Source organism: Lissotriton helveticus, chromosome 10 (assembly GCF_964261635.1).
Source record: "Lissotriton helveticus chromosome 10, aLisHel1.1, whole genome shotgun sequence".
NCBI lineage: Eukaryota > Metazoa > Chordata > Amphibia > Caudata > Salamandridae > Lissotriton > Lissotriton helveticus.
Genome location: NC_136071.1, coordinates 1,161,376,641 through 1,161,399,827, shown reverse-complemented (window position 1 = coordinate 1,161,399,827; position 23,187 = coordinate 1,161,376,641).

Sequence of the window (23,187 nt, the reverse complement as noted above, 5' to 3'; positions counted from 1 at the left end):
CCGAGGCTGGTGACGGAGCAGTTCCGTCACCAGCATGGGAGCGCCGCGCGCCCCCCCCCGCCCACTTAGCGCTGCGGCGGAATAGCCGGCGCAGCGAAGGTGCTAAATGAACCTGTTAAAGGATTTCTTTTTACTTGTACGGGTTATCCCATCTGCCAAAATATGAATCCTAATATATCCCCTGGGATTTATATTTTGGCAAACGGGATATCCATCCCCGTTGTGACGGAGTAACCCGTCCGCCGAGATCTAAATCAGACCCTTTGTAACAATCTCAACAAGAAAATGTTACTTTACTATTTTATTAACCATCTTTTATCTGCATTTAAGGGTTTAACAGACCCTTTGTAACAATCTCAACAAGAAAATGTTACTTTACTATTTTATTAACCATCTTTTATCTGCATTTAAGGGTTTAACAGACCCTTTGTAACAATCTCAACAAGAAAATGTTACTTTACTATTTTATTAACCATCTTTTATCTGCATTTAAGGGTTTAACAGACCCTTTGTAACAATCTCAACAAGAAAATGTTACTTTACTATTTTATTAACCATCTTTTATCTGCATTTAAGGGTTTAACTTTCCCCATAATCAGCAATTTGCATTTTGTTAAGATACCAAAGCAACCATTTTTGCATTCTTCACGTGTACATCAACTCAGCTGCACATTAAAGTGCAAAATATTCATAGCACTTGAGGCAAATTGTACATTGACACAAATAGCAGCCTTAAAGGGCGCAGTGCACTTCAACCACAGAAAGATGAGGATGATTAAAATCAACATTTCTCTCTGCTCCTGCATTGGTATTTTACGCTCATGGAGCATTCTAACGCCACCTCAGAAGCTTGTTTGGCATTACAGCATCTTCCTTTGAAGGATGGTGATTTCCTGACAGTGGTTTCCTGACTTGTACAGAACTGAGGCAGAAACATGGTCTGTGGAGTTGTTTATGTCAGGTTATGAATTTTATTGATCGCAGAAGTGCGGCAATCCGCTAAAATGGTTCACACCAAAATATTTTTTTTAAATTGGATAATTGGGGTTATCCTTCCCCCTTTTTCTACATCCGGAACCCTAAGTAATAAAAAGTAAAGCATCTTTAAAGTTGCCTCTGCTAAATGTACTTGGCTTTCCTTTGGGAATTTTAAGGTAAAAATGTGCATTGTATTCACAATGGCTATTGAGTGTTGCATTCATAGCCAATTCATGGTGACATAATGCATATTTAGTACTCCACCACTATGTTTTCAAAAATAATAAAGAAATGTACAAAAATGGAACTAGTATTAGGAGCACTTCATGGGCAAACTACTGATTTGACTAAAATAGGGACCCTCCTTGCACCATTCCTGGTGCCAGATGTAAGAAGGGTTTTTGTGGTCATAAAGTGTCAGATTCACAGGATCACGCCATTTGCAACTGCAAAAAGGCATTTTCATATGTAAGAAAAACAAATTATGATTCAGTAATACGTTAACAAATTTCAATTTGTGTTTGCAACTACAAACTGAATGGGTGTTTGGAAGAGGAAGTGTTGAGAGCCTCTCTTCCAAATACAAAATCAGAATGCTCTGTATTAATGTTTTGTGACCGAAATCCAGTTGCAAAGCATTTAGTTTTACCGACTAAAAAGGACCCTTTCACCTTGGTGAACATGTTGACTAAGCAGAGGTCCCATGAACGGTAAACAGTCAAAATATCGACTACAAAATATCGAATGGACATAATATCGAGTTTAAAATATAGAATGGACAAAATATCGAATGGACAGAATATAGACATCAAAAATATCGTTTTTAAGGTAAGTAATGTAATATCAAATGTTAAAAATATAGAAAGTTAAAATATCGAAGTATATAATATAGGTTATTAAAATTATCGAATTTTTAATAATATTGAGTTTTTTATAGTGTTTTTATGTTATTGTATGTGTGAAAAGTGTGTATTTATGTTATAATTTATTTTAATTAATTAATTGTGTTTTTTTAATTTTTGCGTAATTTAATTCTGTAGCGGGTTGTAGGTTTATAGGGCACAGCTTTCCAAACTTTTCATGTTGGTGACACACTTTCTTGACATGCATCATTTTGTGACACGGTAAAGGAGTGTAGCAAGCGTAGCAAGCGATCCTGATGCACCTAAGGAGGTTCGGGGGGGGGGGTCCCAACGTTCAGATGTTACAGGTGAGGTGCAGTCTAGTAAGGACTAAATCAGGTTACCCTTTTGCAAATACTTGTTTCTAAAGCTAAGATTTCAGGTAAAAATCACCAGCCTCCAAGATCAGCACAGACTTCTAGCTGTGCCTCTTACTTATTTTTGTTTCGAAATATTTTATTTGCATTGTATAAACACGAACCAAAAGTCTAATACAGAAAAGTTTAACAAGTACTGCAGAGGTGAATGGCCAGCAAAAATAGCAGAGGCTGCTGAAATGAGACCAACCAGCATACCGACTGGTAAGGCCTCAGACAAGCACGTGTGACGCCCAGCCAGACAGAGAAGGAGAAAACAAAAGGTGGAGGAGCCAGAGGTCTGTGGACTTGGCAAATGGGACTGGGCTGCAGAGAAAGCTCTGGGATTTGTCTCCTGCTCTTTAATGACAGCCCTGTAGGTATTTAAACATCCCCTATTAGCATTTATAAAGAAAAAAAACGCAGGAGCATCACCATCAGCCGCAGTTTAAAGGCTCCAGTGAAGAATTTACTGAATGCAGTGGAATCCGTAGTAGTGCGCTGATTGTAGAGGGAACCATGGTTTATTTTATTTATTTATATGAAAAGTTTTTTATAGTACTGGCTAGACCCGAAGGTATCTGAGCGCTTTACATGAGGAAGAACATAGTTTCGGAACATAGTTACAAAGTTACATCAGTTGCTGAAGCATAATTACATGAGTTATGTGCATGCATACTGTTCTACTGTAGTACTACTTTACATGCTATGAAATACAATTAGTGAATCAAGCCTACACACTACTTCAAAGGGAATTTGAACATAACTACAATAATACAATGCCACTGTTGGGACCTAACTGCTGCGGTTTTAAATAGACCATATTTCAGGGAGACCTGAATATCACTATAATCCCACACTATTTCTACACACAAGGAAGCACCATAACCAAGAGTTTAAAATGTTAGTGAGCATCATTAGAAAAAAATGTACACTTAAGAAAGGCCACTGCTCGGAAGGTCTATTTATAAACTTTTCAAGTTTAAAATAAAGTGAATATTTGCCAGTGGTGAGAAGACCAATAGGGAGGCTTTATGCTTCGTGAGCAAAAAATACATACAAACTTATAGATGGGTTACATTAAATAACGGATGTTTTCACCCAAGAGGTTCTAAGTAATAAACACTGAGAGGAGAGCTCAAGTAACTATATTATCTTTGAGCCCTCCATAGAGAAAAACATCTCCTTTATTCACATTATGCATCAACAATTGTGAACAGGCTTTTCGTACTGTGGCAGTATGAACACAGGAATAAACACGGCCTGCAGAAGGCAAGTTTAAGCTCAAGGACTGAATATTAAGTTTGTAATACTAAGTTTTCAGCATTGGAAAACAAGTTTGTTTTCAAACTGTAACTTAACTGCTGTGAATAACAGCATTCTGAAAAAACATTATCACGACAGTGGTAGGTACTAGGACGCATATGCAACAATGAACGTTACCATCAACTATTCCTATTACAAGCTTAAATAAAAAAACACAGATTTGAAATTCTACGCAGAGAAAAGAAGTCCCTTTACTTTGCACGGCAAGACATTTTGTAAGATGCCTGAAGGGCTAGGCACAAGGAAAATAGCATCAAGCACAGGCACCACCACCACAACGCCCTTAATTTAGATGTCAGAAGTCCCGTGGCAGAACATTAAGTACTGGCTCCTACAAACAGCAAATGCCGGTGCAAATTAAGGACTGAATCGTTCCTGTAAAAAAGTTTCATTTTCTTTTTTTTTATTATTTTGTGAAGAGTAGTTGGTTTTCTGGATTATTACAGGGACTTTTGCATCATTCAGCGACACACCCAAACATGGCAGGCGACACAGTACTGTGTCCCGACACAGAGTTTGGAAAGCTCTGTTATAGGGGAATAGGGTGGGAAGTAATTTAATTATAATTAATTAAATATGTAAATGTATTTATTGGTATTATTTTTTAATTATTTGTTAATTAATTTATATTTGGTAATTAATTAAATTTTAATTGGCAATTAAATTGAATTAATTGATTAATTGCTAATTATGTTAATTTTACTAATTTATTTTCTGTAGCGGGTTGTGGGTGTATAGGGGAATAGGGTGGGAAGTAATTTAATTATAATTAATAAAATATGTACATTTATTTATTGGTATTCATTTTTAATTAATTGTTAATTAATTTATATTTGGTCATTAAGTAAGTTTTAATAGGCAATTAATTTTAATTAATTGATGAATTGCTAATTATGTTAATTTTACTAATTTATTTTCTGTAGCGGGTTGTGGGTTTATTGGGGAATTGGGTGGGAAGAAATTTATTTATAATTAATTACATATGTAAAATTATTTATTGGTATTTATTTAGAATTAATTGTTAATTAATTTTTTATGGGTAATTAAATTTGAATTGCCAATTAATTTTATTTAATTGATTAATTGCTAATTATGTTAATGTTACTAATTTATTTTCTGTATCGGGTTGTGGGTTTATAGGGGAATAGGGTGGGAAGTAATTTATTTATAATTAATTAAATGAATTAATTACTTAATTGTATTTAATTAGAATTAATTGTTAATTAATTTTTAAAAGTTAAATTATTAATTGTTAATTTGTAAATAATTTTTATTAATAGGTAATTATTTTAATAATTAATTTTAATTAGTAATTTTAATTGATTAATTATTATATTATATTAAATTGGTAATTACTTTTAATTAATTTTTTATAGATATTAATTTATATTTTTTTAAATAATGTATGAAGTATTTACTTTCCCTACTGTTGCACTCACTGGAGTGGGAATAGTAATTTTTACCCCTATGCTATCCAACGCTTTCCTCACTGTTGCAGCCACTGGAGTGAGAATAGTAATTTTTACCCCTACGCTATCCAACGCTTTCCCTACTGTTGCACTCACTGGAGTGGGAATAGTAATTTTAACCCCAACGCTATCCAACGCTTTCCCTACTGTTGCAGTATTTGGAGTGGGAATAGTAATTTTTACCCCTACGCTATCCAACGCTTTCCCTACTGTTGCACTCTTCGGAGTTGGAATAGTAATTTTTACCCCTACGCTATCCAACGCTTTCCCTACTGTTGCACTCACTGGAGTGGGAATAGTAATTTTAACCCCTACGCTATCCAACGCTTTCCCTACTGTTGCATCCACTGGAGTGGGAATAGTAATTTTAACCCCTACGCTATCCAATGCTTTCCCTACTGTTGCACTATTTGGAGTGGGAATAGTAATATTTACCCCTACGCTATCCAGCGCTTTCCCTACTGTTGCACTCTTTGGAGTTGGAATAGTAAGTTTTACCTCTACGCTATCCAACGCTTTCCCTACTGTTGCACTCACTGGAGTGAGAATAGTAATTTTTACCCCTACGCTATCCAACGCTTTCCCCACTGTTGCACCCACTGGAGTGGGAATAGTAATTGTTACCTCTACGCTATCCAACGCTTTCCCTACTGTTGCACTGACTGGAGTGAGAATAGTAATTTTTACCCCTACGCTATCCAACGCTTCCCCTACTGTTGCACCCACTGGAGTGGGAATAGTAATTTTTACCCCTACGCTATCCAACGCTTTCCCTACTGTTGCACTCTTTGGAGTGGGAATAGTAATTTTAACCCCTACGCTATCCAATGCTTTCCCTACTGTTGCACTCTTTGGAGTTGGAATAGTAATTTTTACCTCTACGCTATCCAACGCTTTCCCTACTGTTGCACTCACTGGAGTGAGAATAGTAATTTTTACCCCTACGCTATCCAACGCTTTCCCCACTGTTGCACTCACTGGAGTGGGAATAGTAATTTTTACCCCTACCCTATCCAACGCTTTCCCTACTGTTGCACCCACTGCAGTGGGAATAGTAATTTTTACCCCTACGCTATCCAACGCTTTCCCTACTGTTGCACTCTTTGGAGTGGGAATAGTAATTTTTACACTTCTGCTATTGTACGGTAATAATATTGGATAATATTTAATTATATTATGTTACTATATATATATGTTTTAACAAATATTATTGTAAACATTTTTTTTATAACTTTCATTAATTATTTAATTCTTATAAGTTAATGTAACTATTTTTAAGTATATTTTAGTAATTAATGGTTAATAATAATTTAATTTAACACTGTTTTTAATAAAGTCAATATTTTAATAAACTATATTTTTGTAAACGATATTTTGTACTCGATATTTTTGTACTTACCTGTTTGTAGATACAAACTCGATATTCTGTCTGTCGATATTTTGTCAACGATATTTTTGCTATTCAATATTATGTCCCTCGATATTATGTCAGTGATCCCCATGAACCACTATCTAAACTAAAAAAATTAGATTAACTTTTATTTTTTAAATGCATTCTGTTCATTTTCAAGGAAAACAAGCTGCATTTAAAAAAAAAATGTGATTGCTTTATTTGAAATCAATTACAGACATGGTGATCTGCTGATGTTGACCTCAGCAGGCCACCATCCATGTGATGGCAGTCATTTATAGTGGGTTGAAATTTGCAACGTAATATTCATGAGGTAGGTCAATTGCAACCCATTGCAAATTGGGTTATTGTGAACTGAGCTATTGAAACATACAAAAACTGAATGAATTCAGTAAAGGTTGGTGTGTAGTTTGTGATGACTTTTATCGGCTCTTCTTCTTTGTGTATCCGGTCCGTTGTTCACAATTCACTTCTGGAGAGCCACTGTGTGTTGCAATGGTAAGGGAACAGCATACAGAAATGCATTCCTCCTTGTAAGGGAATGCACAAAGGCATCACAACTGCTACTGCCGAGTAAAAGTATTGAAGAACTTATTATAAGGTCCCCAGTAATGTTGATTCAGCCAGTTACAGGAGTTACTCACACCAGTCAGGATTACAAGACCCGAGGTAACGCCATAGATTTACACAGAGACCCTACCTGCTGAAAGCTGCTGGCATCTGGGGAAAATTTGAGGGAATGAGGAATAACCAGTGGGATCAAAGGAGATTTAAAGACTTATCAAGTAGTTGTTGAATTGCAGGGAATGCAAGGGGGTCCTACGCATAATGCTCGGTAACTTCCCCCTCAGAATTAATGCGGGCTGGGACGAAATACGGGTGAGAAAATCAGGGACCTCACAATAAGGCCATGCATGGATACCAACTTCCAATTTTGGATAGCTTCCCCTATGTATGCACAAACCGGTAGCTTCAGGGTGCAAGGGATTGGGTTTGGGGAAGGAAACGATGCAGTCCTTTAAATGGACATATTCTCCCTGACTTCTTTTCACAATGTGACATTCTCTGCCCCCCAAAGCACAAGGCTCGCAATATCGATACACTGTAAAAAGAGCATGCTGCTTTGCGTTGCCTGACTCTATTGCTTCACTCGATACAGTGCGCAACAAGGTCGCTAACGATTTCCGCCCCAGTAATATAGATGAGGTGGGCCGTGTGCGCATCCTGGCGGATGGTGCCCGCCCTCGCAGAGGTTTTGTAGAGCTGCAATGCTGGCCCCCAGTGGAAGTGAGGGTCGCTCCCCCAGGGTACTTTGTGCAATACTGGAAGGGCAAGGTGAGGGGTTAGGGCTAGTTAGGGGAAGAGGCGGGTGTTAGGTAAGGCTATAAAGGTGTCAGGAGAGGAGCATCCAGCCTCTTTCTGGCACCCAGCACCACCGGGAGGGAAGTGTGGAAAAGTTTGTCTGCCCACCCACCCTACATGTTGTAGGAGGTAGGGTACAGTTGTAAGACCAGTTACAGTGTTCCCATTTTGGGACAGGTTGCAGGGCATAGGTGTTGCTTTGGAGGGGTGGTGGGTCACATACTGGTGGATCCACCCCTCAGGGGGTGCGAGGCGCACAGGTGACTGATGGCGGTGCACAGTATGCAATGAGCAACAAAGGAAAAGCAAGGGAGGATGTTTGAAGGACAAGTGAAGGAGAGAGTGGGTATATGGAATGAGGTCAGAGAGTGAAAGGGGGATTAGTGAAACAGAGGAGATGGTGTTGGCGAATGGCGAAGGGAGAATGAAACTGTATGGTTTATGTCAAGAGCTATAGTTGGAATTATTTAATGTTTAATTAAGTTTTAAGATGTAGCAAACTTGTCCTAATAAAATGGCCTTTTACGCTTCAAGTAACAGTGTGGAGTGTGGTTATTGCACGAAAGGACATTTGATGTAAACTTCCCTTGATGTACGAAGAATTCAAGGAGGCCTTGGTGTAAATTTGGGCATAAAAAAAGAATGCGCCCCTTGCCCACAATTTCCCTTTTCTATGCCTAAAAGCATTTGACCTTCACGGGTCAGGGGCACGTGGCTTTGACAGCTGGAAGGATCTTTGCATTTGGTCCTGGATACTCGAAGTGAGATTCTGCCCGCAGCACTTCCCTGGATCACACGCATGGAGACCAAAGCCCCCGAATAAATGTCAGATCTCTTCCCCGGGGTCTCTCTCTCTGCTCCCAGAACCGCCAGACTGGCTCTGGCTCGTCTGCGGGGAAAGATCAAAAATAGACTACGAACGTAAACTAAAGGCTAAATTTGCTGGAGGGGAAAAGCCCTTTCATTTACTAATGTATTCGTTATGTTCTCTAAATGGCATCAGAAGCAGAGTTTCAAAGATGCATAATTTATTTTAGATAGCACTTGTCAGGCAAACACTGCTAAGGACCTGTGAAACATCTGTGGGCTTTTCATCAAATGTCTCACAAAGGGACTCAACAGATTGAGCGGAATGTACAGTATTGTTCTGTTCCTTCACAGACAAATCACTCATTGGAGCCACTGTCAAGCCAACAATCACCCACGCTCACACAATACCCAGCGTCCATAAACACGGCACGTGGCGATGACTTGAGGATGGCCTGGAGCCAATTACTCTCCGTGTCCCATTACTTCCGGGCAGAGCTGAAGCGCCTGTTTCTGGAATATATGACGATAGTATGATTTACTATTCCAACTCCAGTCTACGTACAGTAGGGATGGTGTTGGAATAGTATATCATACTGGACCATATCTAGGTAATGTTTGTTTTGCGATTCTCAAATTGCGATTTTTTGGGAATCGCAATTAGAGAATCGCAAAACGAAATGTAGGTAGGATTGGCAATTTTTTGGGCGAATCCCAATTATTCCTTATTTGCGAATCGCAAATTGCAATTCGCAAATAAGGAATACCTTCTCATTCAGTCCTATGGGCTAGAAGGCCCATAGAAATGAATGGGAAGACATTCTCAATTTGCGATTCTCTATTAGAGAATCGCATATTGAGAATGCAATTACAGGGTTGTAAGGGTGTCAATAGGACACCCTTTTGCACCCCAGAAATTGACATGTGTGCACATGTGGCCAACATGCATGCCCTACGGGCATGTATGTGACCCACATGGCACTTTGAAAAATACCAAAAAGTGCATTTTTCAAAGAAATCGCAGAATACCACCAACCTGAAGCCAAAAGTCGCACAACTTGGGAGCTTCCTACATTGCATTTAAGGAATCGCAATAGCAAAATAACGAATCGCAAATTTTGCGATTCCTTATTTTGCATGTGGGTTTTTGTGTGCTACATAGCACACTGCCCTAATTGTGATCGCAAATGCTGAAATTCTGAGAATTTCAGCATTTGAGAGCGCAATTAGGCTTCCTACATATGGCCCAATATTCCTTACGTTAGAGCGCCATCTACTGCAAGTCATTGTAATGACTTTCGTTGTAATACCTGCGTTGTAAAGGTATTGCGGTGTAAACATTGCGATGTAACCAACGCTTACCCTGTTTTGCCCCTCCATGACATACATAGGCTTGCTGTCCATTTCCACCTCCTCCTATGCAATTGGTTTGGTGTTACCAGGAAGTAACTGAAGGACAATAAAAGGCTGCCAGGTTGGGGACCGCAGCTTGCCCACTCCCCTGGGAAAAAAAAGCCCAGCGGCGGAGTCTGGGGATTATTGGAATGTTAGCATGATGCCGCACATGCACCTGCATAAAAATATATATATTTTATGGAAGAGGGAAATATAGTATCAGAGACACACTAAATAACATAGGGAAGCCAAATTACTTATACCTCAATGTGCAATGATTACATTGATTTCTCAATGTACAACCAAAGCATAAAATGTATAGGTAAATTACAGAAAGACAAACACATTTTTTTTAAAACGTAGTGGCTTTCTTTGATCTATATTTCTTCACATAGACCATATATTTAATGTGAACTATATTATTAACAAACATTATTCTTTAGCATTGCTAGTACATTTTGATTTGCATCACTTGCAAGGCATTATCACCCATTCGGAGCACACAGGTTATTTTTTATTCAAACACATTTTTCATATGTTGACAATAATGTCTGCAAAATCTTGCTTTAAAATAGGATTTTTTTGTATTTAATTGTTTTATTTTATTCTGAGGAGTATACGTTGCACTGCTGCTATCTTGAGAGCTAAGAGTTAATGCCTCAGGTCACAGCCCAAGCTGCAGAAAGTAAACAGTGCCCATCACAGCACTCATTAATTTCTGTTCTTGCATTGCCTCTGGTGCCCATAAGGCATGGGGTCGCAAAGGCAATGCCAGGGGTCACAAGGAGCAAGCCGGGGTCACAGCTGCAATCCCTGGAGACCCCTCAATGACATCCATGGGCACCTGACCATAAGATTTGAAGGTGGAGTCTGAAGAGCATTATCAGTCAAATGTACCCTGAGCTGTAGGTTGTCTTCTGCCCCTGGCCATAAAAGGATGAAGGGAGGTTTGAAGAACATTAACAGGCCACTATGCCTTGGAATGTTGGTTATTATTTGATCTTAGTTAATAGGCCACCGTGGTCCATGGTCCTTCCCCACTGCTTCTCCATTGCCTGTCGCTGGAAGAGTCTGGAGGCCATAGAAGTCTTTCACTGCAGCTTGGCTAAAACCTGGCTCCAGCCCAGAAATGATGCTAGCTGTTCCACAAGGTTATCAAATAAAACATATAAACTGTAAGGGAAAACAAGCCAGAGGACTTGCCTGTATCTTTAGAAAAAACTGATCTTTAAGTAGCTACAGTTCACCATCTTTAAAGGGGCAGACGTTCTTGTTCACTCTATAGCTGCCTACCTAAAAAGTCCCTTTAAATGTATTAATATATATAGTCCTCCCAGCCCGAAAATTGATTTTGTCTCATCTTGGTTTACTTGTTCGAAGTGGTAGCACCTTACCTAAAAAAACAATAAGTTAGTGATATTAGGTGACTTCAACATTCATATTAATGATGAACAAGACAAGGATGCTCAAAGTTTTATACTTTTAAAAAATGATGTGAATATCGAAATGATACCTATAGGGCCATCATTATCTGGATTTGGCTCTAAGCCACAAACGTATTACCATTACCAGTTTTAAGAAGACCAGGCACGGCCAGCACAGATAAGAGTGGTGGGGCCAGGTGAGGGGGGATTTCGACAGACGATGACAAGGGAAAATCACATAAATAAATAATTTGTCCTCATCGTCCGGCGAAATACCCCCTTACCCGGCGCCACCACCTCCCACCGCTCTTACCTGCACGGGCCATGGCTGGGTAAATCCCCTGCGATGATAGCCGTACGTAACTCCTCCCTCAGGTCGGGAATTTACCACAAAGTGGGAAATCAGTGGCCGTCAATTCTCTTTTGGAGAATCCTTCCGCTGCCCCTAATGCATTTTCCAATTACCACCCTTTCTCACTTGTCTCTATAGACACGAAATTGACATAGACATTACTCAACAAACAACTAGCTGAGTTTGTGGAATCAAATCAGTTATTTGCATACCGCCCTGTCGGATGTATGACGGTACAACGCGTGCTTTCACAACGTGTACCGTTACCACGCAGGTTTTACGACTTGCGTTGGGGGGGGTGGATAGTGAATAGTTTAATTTACTATTCCAACTCCAATCCCCGTGGATAGTAGGGAAGGTGTTGGATAGTAAATTAAACTATTCCCTATCCTACAGCGCCCTCCAGCGCAAGTCGTTGTAACGACTTACGTTGTAAAACCTGCGTGGTAATGGTACCGCGTTGTGAAAGTTTCGTTATAAAGGATGTTTCCCCTCCCTGTCAAGCTTTAGAAGAGGATTAAGTACCAAAAGTACCAAGATTTCCTAGTCAAAGTAATTGACAATACCAGAACCTTTGGGGACAAGGGATGAATGGTAGCATTGGTCTTATTAGACCTTTATGTCACTCTTAGCTCGATTGCTCACCCCATTCCATTCTGGTCCCCATGTGCCTTGGTGGGTTAGGAGATGGTAGAATGACAAACAATGTCCTGGTTTGGCTCTCTTCATTCCTTTTTTTATATTTCAAAATATTTTTTTTAAATTTTACAGGCAAGTAAATTCGCTTTACCGTTACGGGGTACCAGTCAAGCTTGGTTGGTGTTGCCATGGTTACAGGTAGTTGTTGTACATGTTTGACTGCATCCCTTTACAATGTCTTGCTAGAAGATTAGGACAGATGAAGGAAAGAGAGAGAGAGTAGAGGAGAAAGGGGGGAGATAGGTTACAAGAAGAGTAGTATAGCGATGTAAAATGAGGAAGTTTGACAAAGTTTGGAGATCGTATTTTGAGTAATTATGGACTAATGTATTATTGTTAATGACCACCTGTGTAGCTTTTCAGCAGATACTCTGAATTTATTTTGTTTTCGTATTTTTGATTGTTATATTGTATCTGTATCCATTTCGTACATCATCATGACCCAAAGAACTTCAATAAAAATCTTATAAAAAAAAAAAAAGAGCCTGTTCTGGGTTTATAGCATTTTGTTTTGTGGGCAGCCGTCCCACCCAAGTGAAATCATGGGGGTTCATAGGAGTCCAGGTACACGTCAAGCGATTTCCATATCCCCCTAGTAGCTGGTTTCCATGGTGAGTTTTGCAGTGCTGTGCTGTCTGCGCCCCTGAGGTACGTTATCCAATTGATACACCCTTTGTATGATGTCTTAGTTGTATCCATCCAGTTGGACAGTACCATTTTCACCACCGCAGTCAGTAGGAGGTCCAGCAGATCCCTGTCATGTTGTGATGCAAAAAGACCAGAACACAAATGGTGGCTGTGGCCTAATATATGTCTTGCCAGAAACAGATCATAACAGGAGCCCCGCAAGGCTCATTGCTAAGCCCTAGTTCTCTGTGTCTGCTGTGTGTGCCTTGTATGTGTGTGAGCATGTATGTAATCTTGCACGGCAGACCCTTCTGTGGTACCGTTCTCTGTGTCTGTTGTGTGTGCCTTGCATGTGTGTGCACATGTGTGGGACCTTCCACTCCTGATGCTTCTGTGGTACAATTCACTGAGTATGTTGTGTGTACCTTGTATGTGCACATGTGGGATCTTACACTGCAGACCCATCTGTGGTACCATACTGTGTGTCTGTTGTGTGTGCCTTGCATGTGTGTGTGTGAGAGCACTTGTGGGATCTTGCACCGCAGATGCTTCAGTGGTACCATTCACTGTGTATGTTGTATGTGCCTTGTATGTGTGTGAACAAATATGGGATCCTGCATTGCAGACTCTTCTGTGGTGCCATTCTGTTTGACTGTTGTGTGTGTCTTGTATGTGTGTGCACATGTGTGGGACCTTGCACCCCTGATGCTTCTGTGGTATAATTCACTGAGTATGTTGTGTGTGCCTTGTATGTGTGTGTGCACCTGTGGGATCCATCTTACACTGCAGACCCTTCTGTGGTACCATTCTGTGTGTCTGTTGTATGTGCCTTGCATGTGTGTGTGTGAGCACTTGTGGGATCTTGCACCGCAGATGCTTCAGTGGTACCATTAATTGTGAATGTTGTGTGTGCCTTGTATGTGTGTGTGCACGTGTGGGATCTTGCACCGCAGACCCTTTTGTGATATCATCCCTATAAGTAATGTCTTCAAATCTATTCCCTGCTTGGACACCCTTCTCTCTTTTTTCTCTCTTGTGTTTTGGTTAAGTTTCACACATTTTACTTCACTTGCTCCTGTTTCACTTTCTGCTCCTTTTCACTCAAATTCTTATCCTGGGTTTCCCGTGACCTCGGGTCATTATTCACTGTGAATTCCTGTCTCGTTTGATTAATGACTCGTTTATTGATTTGGCCCAGCCTCACAACTCTCTTATTTCTCTGAAATTCTTATCCTCTTTGGGTCTTCTCGTACTAATTTCTCATTTACTATGGTATTGATTTTTACAAGCTATGTAAACAACACCAATAAATCCGCAGACCAGGACTGACTCACTGACATGAAATGAGATGGATTCACTTTCCAACTTTGAAAAACAAAAAAGTGCTGGACTCAGCACTTGTATTTAATCTCGAGGTCTGGTAATTTCTCTGTTTTGCATTCCAGCCCATCTTTTTTAGCTCATTATGAATCTCCAGACAGTGACCAGCAAAAGCAAATCAGCCTTGCAGTGGCTCCAACAGGAAGAGGGTCTCAAGCAACCCCAGGCACAATTAGGGCAGCAAAAAGGAAATAGCAAAGCTATTGGTTATATATACCATCCCTGAGTGCATCATTTATATCACAGAATGTATTTATGTCGTTTTTTATAGCGCTTTAAAAGTATTTATGAACAGGGTTGCAGATATATGTTTTATAGATGTGAAAGTTGGAAGGGAAAATTGTTGAAGCAGAAAGTAATTGGTGGACTTGAACCATTTTTAAAAATATTTATCTGTTGTTAAGTTGTTAGGATGCTAAATTGGGATGTCACATTTTGAGTCAGGGAATACTATGTCATGCTGCAATATGTTCTAGTTGTGTTGTCCTGTTATTTTAGGTGTCAGTGTTATAGGTTAATTTATGTTATGGTATAATAATGTTGTGTTATGCTATTGTTTTGATTGTGTGCTATGTACTTGCAGTGCCTGAGAAATGAAACTGTTATTATTGCTGTTTTAAATTACATCTTAAGTTCCCTGAGACTACGAACTAAAAATGTTAGGGTCCTATTTACGAGAAATTAACGCAGCACGGAGCCACACGTCATTTTGCTGTGCCGTGCTGCATTAGTATAGACGCACAGGGATGCAACATATTTAAAACAATATGTTGCATCTTTGTGCTTTTCCCTCCACTGGTGGACAAACTGCTGCCATGCGCCGGCGCAGCACCCTTGCACCATGGTGCAAGGATCCCTGCATCGTGGGGAGATTGTTTTTGTGCAGGAAGGGGCAGGTTTCCTGCAGAAAACCAATAAATTAAGGTGATTTCCTCTTCCAATGTTGTAGAATGCAGCTCACATTGAAAGAGTAAAAAAGCGAGGAGAAATTAAAAAAATGTCCTTGTTGCACCATGCTACGCCACCCCTAGGGTGGTATAGCATTCTGGCAGGTTCACGATTGCTTGTAAATCTGGAAATGCATCATTGGACATGGGTGTTCAATAGGAACAACCAGAGCAAGACCCAGGTCACGCCTCTAAACATGCAAAGTGTTGAGTGAAAAGGGGTAATATTTATAAGCACACGTTTAGCGCACTTTGCCACCCCAGTTCAGACACAGCTATATGCAAATCAGCCTTCACCCTGTGCCTCATGGGAACAGTCCAGTCTGAACTGCCAAGCTTTGTCTTCCCTGGACTGGAAACAAGCATCCTGGGACCGGTTTCAGGGTAACACCCCTCATCAGCCAGGCTAGCTTGAATCCAGGGGCAAAGTGAGCAAGGGACCCATATCTGGGCATACCCTGCCAACTTAGAGTGAACAAAGCAAACACAAGGAAATGATGGACGGAGTGCTGAAACTTTTCAAACATTCACCCCCAGTAATAGATCTAAATAGAATCCATCATCATTCTTTAGCTCACTTCCCCACCCTAGTTCAAACACAGCTATATGCAAATCAGTCTTGACCCTGTGCCTCATGGGAACAGCCCAGCCCGAACTTCCAAGCTGTGTCTTCCCTGGACCGGTAACAAGCATCCTGGGACCTGTTTCAGGGTCACACCCCTCATCATCCAGGCTAGCTTGAATCCAGTGGTAAAGTGAGCAAGGGACCCACGTCTGGGCATACCTTGCCAACGTAGGGTGAACAAAGCAAATCAAAGATTGGAATTTCTAACATAAGAGGACGTCAATTCAGATTACATTATTTTGACTATATGTCTGGACTTTGGGCCCAATTCACAAAAGTAAACTGAGAAGAAAGTCTAACTTTACGACTTTCTGTATTCACAAAGGGCATTTAGGAGTAGTAAAACTAGACTTTTGCCTCAGTTTAACCTAAGTTTTGATCTTAAGCCTAACTGAGACAAACTTAAGTTAAATTGAAACAAAAGTCTAACTTTACTACTCATAAATGCTCTTTGTGAATACCGAAAGTCGTAAAGTTAGAAATTATAGATATAGCTACATATATATATATAGATATATGGATATGCATATTACACAGTCGCACTGCCAATTTGTTGTTATAGTTAGGTCAGATTTTCCATAGGAGGAGCGTTTTTTGTTTTGCTAATAACTGTTTAACGAATCTTCATGAAACTTTTGAAAAAAGTCATCGATTTCAGCTCCTGCCTGGAAACTTTCAGGGTGATCCGACAAGCAGGGGCTGAAAAAACATAGCGAACCCTAAACACGTTTTACCTTTGCAATTTGCCATAGAAAGTTTGCAAAGTGATACAGAAAAAACAGGTGTACAGGATTGCAGCAAATTTGATAGTAAATATAGATTTTTTTTTAAAAGCATGCTTTTTGTGATTTGGTCTAAATTTGTTCCACTGTTTTTGAGACATTAAAGGTAGATGATTGATATCATGATACTCTAGCAGTACTCTAAAATAAAAAAATGAACCATTTTGACTGGCCAAGATGGCTTTTTTACTTGCCAGTCCTTTTGGAACGGCGGGACTGGTCCCACGGTACCACGCAATCTGATTAGCTTGCTGCAGCAGCAGAAATTTTGCAACCACCATTTCAGGTATCGGCAACTGTCCTGAGAATTAAAAAAAAATAAACAACATACAAGATGGAACACTATGGGTACCCTGACACCATGGTCCTTTTCTTGGGGTCCCAGAGACCACTGTGGGGGCATAAGAAAATATTGTACCCCACACACCACGCACCTCTTGCAGGACCTTTCTTGGTCCTCCCGTGAGTTCCTGTGGGCCAATGCAAGCATTGAAGAGTAAAGTTTGCAGTACCACTTGTGTAATGAGGACCACTAATTATTATTTTTTTTTTATGGAAAATGGTGTTGTTTAACCAACTGTGAGATTTTAGCCACCCAAGTAGGGTTGGGCACAGGTCAGGTCTTGTGGCTAATCCCACAGCCAAAGGCTGTGTGTAGTAGGCTGAATGGTAGTTCATGGGGCATTGGGTGTAGGGCCTGGCCGCAGCTAATACTATCTTACTTTACATTAAAAAAAAGAAATTCATTAAAAAACAAGGGTTAAAGTGAAATGATAGTTAGGTAAGGTGATAAGATTTTAACTTATGTTTGAAAAACCCTAGAAATGTACTAGGAAAAAAAAGGTTAAATTAAATGACGTGATAGTTAGGTGTGAAGTTGTGAACCCCTGAAAGCTAACGTAGCTTTCAGCAGCATGAGATGTTGGATCCTAAAAAATAACTAGGGTTTATGCTTTTTATAAATTAGGCACTGTTGGCAAGGACCTCTGTGGATTGTTGTTTCAGGAGCAACTCAGCCTGAGTGTTGTGGTCACCATGGAATTGCCTTCTTTGATATATCTACTAAAATGCTTTTGCTTTGTTTTCCTCCAAGTCAATAGTCCAGACCATACTTCCCCACTCCAAAAAATTCATGACTCACACTTGCTATGTGCAAACATTCCTGAATCTCTTGAGATTCCTCTGAACAGTTGCTCACCTGACAACATTCTGCCTCCCTCACACTCTCTTATTTTGTTGTGTACCCTACTGTCCACATTAATTTGCAGGATGTTTCTCATTGACTAATTTTATTTGGTGGATGTCTAATTTCTGTATGTGCATCCTCGAATTGCTAATTTTTCTACGATTTGTGTGTTTACAGTCCGAAATTGCAAATGTTTCACTAATTTGGTGTTTTCGAAATGAATATTTATGTTTACCCATGGTAATTAATGTAGGACAATCCCTTTTATAAGAAAGATTATATTTAGGTATGATCATTGCACCCACATGATTTATTTATTTGTTCTAATCTCTCTGCTAATACTTGGAGGAAATGTTACTGTACTGTGAAACAAGCAGAGGCATAGAGGGTATTTGTAGTCTGAGACCCAACAAATAAATGTATTCTTGGCTTGGTAGTTCTATCTGGGAGCCCTGAATTTGCTCTGATATGTCTGTGTCAGTTTTTCTCATCATGTGCTAAGAATAAAAGACAAAACATTACTGATAGGGCGAAATGTCCTTGGTTGCACCATGATGGGCATCAAGCAGGTGCGCAGGGCATTAACAGGGTGAACTCGCCCGATTATGATGAATGCTCTGCTATTAAAGCTCCATGTTTCTCTATGCAGGAAGCAACCTGCCTGCACTTTAAACAGGGGTTAGATATCCCCCTGCAGGCAGGTACAGTGAGTGGCTGCACCTGCCTGTAGGATTATGTCTGGGAGGTCCATGGGACACCTTTTCCCCCATCCAGAGAGCTTTCCTCAGGGGGTTCACTGATAGTGCACCGCCTTTTAGTGCGGTTTTGTATGGGCGCCTCCTAAACGCAAGGTTGTCTGTGTGCTCAAATCCATGATACTGTGCGGGTGCACATGCAAAGTGATTCCCTAATTTGCAGGGGGCCACACCCTCATGCAATGATGGGATGCCCCCTGAAGATAGCCCTGGTGCTACATATGTGCCAGAGCTATCAGTATTGCAGAAGGGGCTTCACAGGTGTCTTCAGCCCCTTTTGTAATAACATGGGATGGGGCAGAAAAAGGGGGTGGTGTACACACCCATTGCACCCCAGGGCACTATCTGTAATATGGTCTATGGTGGCTGAATTGCAAAATGTGAAATCACTTAACCTGGAACCAATACCAGCTTCCCTGACTGTCCACACTGTGTGCTCCTAGGAAAACATTTCATTTCACAGATGCTTCTTTTTCATTATTATAGCCTTATAGCCCGCCGTAGAGGGCTATACCGGCTATTAAAGGCCCTCTCCAGCGTTAAAGGCCCCGAGCCGAAGGCGAGGGCCTTTAACAAGGGAGAGGGACTTTAATAGCGGTATAGCCCATCTACGAAGGGCTATAAGGCTATTAGAACATTCTGTCACTAGAGGACAGAATGTTCTAACAAAAAAAACAAAGCCTTTTGGAAGCGTGAGGGGATTGGAATCCCCTCAGGCTCCCTGAAGCCTTTGTTCACGGCCAGAGCTGTGAACAAAGAAACATTGGAATGTTGGAGCTCCAGGCTTATACCAGCCATTAGAAGCCCAGAGCACTCCATTGTTTTCAATGGAGCTCCCAACATTCCAATGTTCTAATATAACATATGAGTGTACTTTTAAGTACTTGAATTTGGGTTGCATGCTGTACAAACACCTCATATTTGATTTATTAGACTGTAATTTTATTCCAGCTATAATAAGAATCTAGGCCACGTTTAGTGTTTACATGATTACTAAGTAAAGTTCAGTAATGGCATTATTGTTGGGGGGGGGAGCCATTAGTGTTTCTAAATTCATGTTTAAAAACGATCACTTTTAATGATTGTCTGTCTGTGCAGGAATATAATCTGATGTATTAAGGCGAAACACTACAGCATGTTAAAAAAATAAATGTTTAATAGTTTTGAAAAGACTGTATCATATTTTTATATTATGTTTGTTGCATGATATACATGCCAAAACTTTTCATGACTTGGCTCATACACTGATTTAAAGTGAAATTATGCCCTTGACTTGGCTCGCCGTATTAATAGCTGAGTGGCCCATCTCTATTTGCAACTCAGGCTTAGTACATGGGGCTGTCAGTTACTGGATTACATTATTTATTAAAGGCAAGGATTGGAAACTTGGCACTCTGCATACATGCACCGATTTGACAACTCTACCATCCAGGTTTCTTGTCGCAAAGACGAAGAAAAGTGTGTGCAGTAAAAATACACTTGAAATAAGTGATCCAAGGGCAGAGACTCAAGGCTGCTGTGTTGTACATGACCGTAGTCATGAGTACACAAGGGGAACTACCATCCCTAGGTAGGATGCGCAGGGACAAAGATTCAGGGGTGCGATGCCTCCCAAATGCATTCTTGCCTTGGTAGTTGGGTCTGGTGGCCCAGAATCAGTTCTGCTTTGTCTGTGTTGGTTTTTCCCATTATTCTCATTTCACTAGGAGTTTTCAACTTGTCCATTTTTGGAGTGGAAACTTCAATATATATAGTGACTGCTTTACCAAAAAATAGTAAATCTGCACCCAAAGAAGTACTCCTTGAATGAGTGCAGATGTACTGCTCTGTGGCATTCACAAACATTGGCAGAAGTATGCTTGGAAAGGTATGCCATTCTCAGACATACTACTGGCAATCAGACACTCAATTCAATTCAATTCAAGAATCTTTATTCGGTGAATAAAAAACACCATAAAAGCACATTTATATACACAAATAACAGATAAAACATTATTAAATACTGGTTTAAGATCCTTGTACATAATTGATACAATAAAAGGATTTGCCAACATAAGGGCCCAATAAATACAAATTCACAATTTTTCATTCATCTCCGCTTGTCTGTCTTAAACGAATAGCAACTTTAATAAAATTCAGAATGCTACATAGAGTTAATGGGTCAGAGGCTTTTAACAGAAATACTAGGGCATCCCTGGCGTGTTCCAGTCGCGCTTTTTTTAAAATATTTACAAGGAATCTACGCCTGGGCATGGAAAAATAGGGACAAAGCAAAACAAAGTGAAGGGTATCCTGCGGAGACCGATTGTCGCAGCCGCAGGGACCCTTCTGCTCAATAGATGAGGTAAACCCTGCAGGTATAGCCAGAATAAAGGGGAGCAGATTCAGTCTGAGACGGCACATTAAAAATCTGTCCTGTGCATTATCAGACACTCAAAAGGTGGTGGGATGAATGCTTACATATAGTCTAACCAGTGGCATTTGCTTGGGGTAGCATCCCTGCCCATTGTTTTTTCAACCACAATGCCATGCTAGACAGAGATCCACCTAAAGCAAATCAGTACTGACCCTGTTCCTTATAAATACAGTCCATCTGGAACCATAGTCATCTCACCTCTCCACCCTTCCGGCACTGCTTTTTTAGTTGGGAAATGTGAGATGGCTAGCCCCTTGACACCTCTTACCGGTGGGAGGTCACAGGTGCCATACTTGTGACCCCTCTTATCGGTGGTAAGTCACAGGTGCTATTCTTATGGCACTGCTTACTGGTGCTCACAGGTGCTAGTCACATGACACCTTTCACTGGTGGGAGGTCAAAGGTGCCATCCTTGTGATACCTCTTACCAAAGGGAGGACACAGGTGCAATCTTTCTGACCCCTCTTATCAGGAGGATGTTACAGGTGCTATCTTTCTGACCCCTCTTATCAGGAGGATGTCACAAGTGCTATCCTTGTGACCCCTCTTATCAGGAGGATGTCATAGGTGCTATCCTTGTGACACTGCTTACTGGTGCTCACAGGTGCTATTCACTTGACACGTTTCACTGGTGGGAGGTCACAGGTGCTATCCTTTTGACCCCTCTGATCGGTGGGATGTCACAGGTGCTATCCTTGTGACACTGCTTACTGATGATCACAGATGCTATTCACATGACACCTTTCACCGGTGGGAGTTCACAGGTGCCATCCTTGTGATCCCTCTTACCAGTAATTTGTAATTTGTGGTGGTATTTATAGAGCGCAACGGTCGCTCCGGAAGGAGCATCTTGGCGCTGACATTTCCCGGTAGAGGATCATATCAAGTAGTGGGGGGAAAAGGAGTTATATGGCGGCTTTGATGTAATCATCCTTAAGGGTGAAAATCCAGGTTTTGAGCAATTTTCTGAAGGGTTTTTCGTGGGTTATGAATCTTAGGTTTTTGGGCAAGAGGTTCCAGGCTTTAGAGGCCAAGTGGTGTAGGGTTTTGCCACCTTTTGTCTTCAGATTGAACTTGGCTGGGAGGATGAGGTTGTCGTGGGAGGAACGTAGAGATCTAGACGGGTGGTAATGGGGGAAACGTTTGGTAAGGTATCGTGGGCCGGAGCTATTGAAAGCCCGGAAGGCGACAAGCAGCATTTTGAAAAATATTCTCTTATGAAGGGGGAGCCAGTGCAGAGATTTTAAGGCGGCGGAGATGGACGATTTTCTGGGCAGCTTTAAGACGAGTCGGGCTGCGGTATGGAGGACACTTTGGAGTTTGTTGAGTGTGGACTTTTTGGCTCCTGCGAGGAGACCATTACAATAATCCAAGCGTGAGATTATTAGGGCTACCGTTACCGTTTTTCTGGAGTCAAGAGGTAGAAAGTCGAAGAATTTTTTCAAGGACTTGATGATACCGAAACAACGGCCCGCTACGGTCCTGACGTGGTGGTCAAAGGAGAGATCACTGTCAAACAGGATGCCGAGGTTCCTTGCAGTGGTTACGGCCTTGGGAGGGGCAACGGATTTTTCTGGCCACCAGAGGGCTGGGCAGAAGGTGGTATTTTTTCCCATGGTGAGGATCTCAGTTTTGCTGGAGTTACATTTGAGGTGGTTTAAGTCCATACATTGGAAGACCGCTGTCAAGCACTTTTTGAGGTTGAGCTCTGCATTCGTGGAGTTCTTCTCCAAAGGTACAATGAGTTGGGTGTCATCGGCATACGATGTTACAGGTATGCCGAAGGACTCGATGAGGGATATGAGAGGGATGAGGTAAACATTGAAGAGGAGAGGGCTTAAGATGGAACCCTGGGGGACCCCCGAGGAGACTCTCTTCTCGTTGGAGTGAAAGGGACCGAGAGCGATGGTTTGGGATCTGTTGGTTAAAAAGGATTTTATCCAGGCTAGGGCCACATCGGAAATCCCTATGTCTGCCAGTCTGTTGAG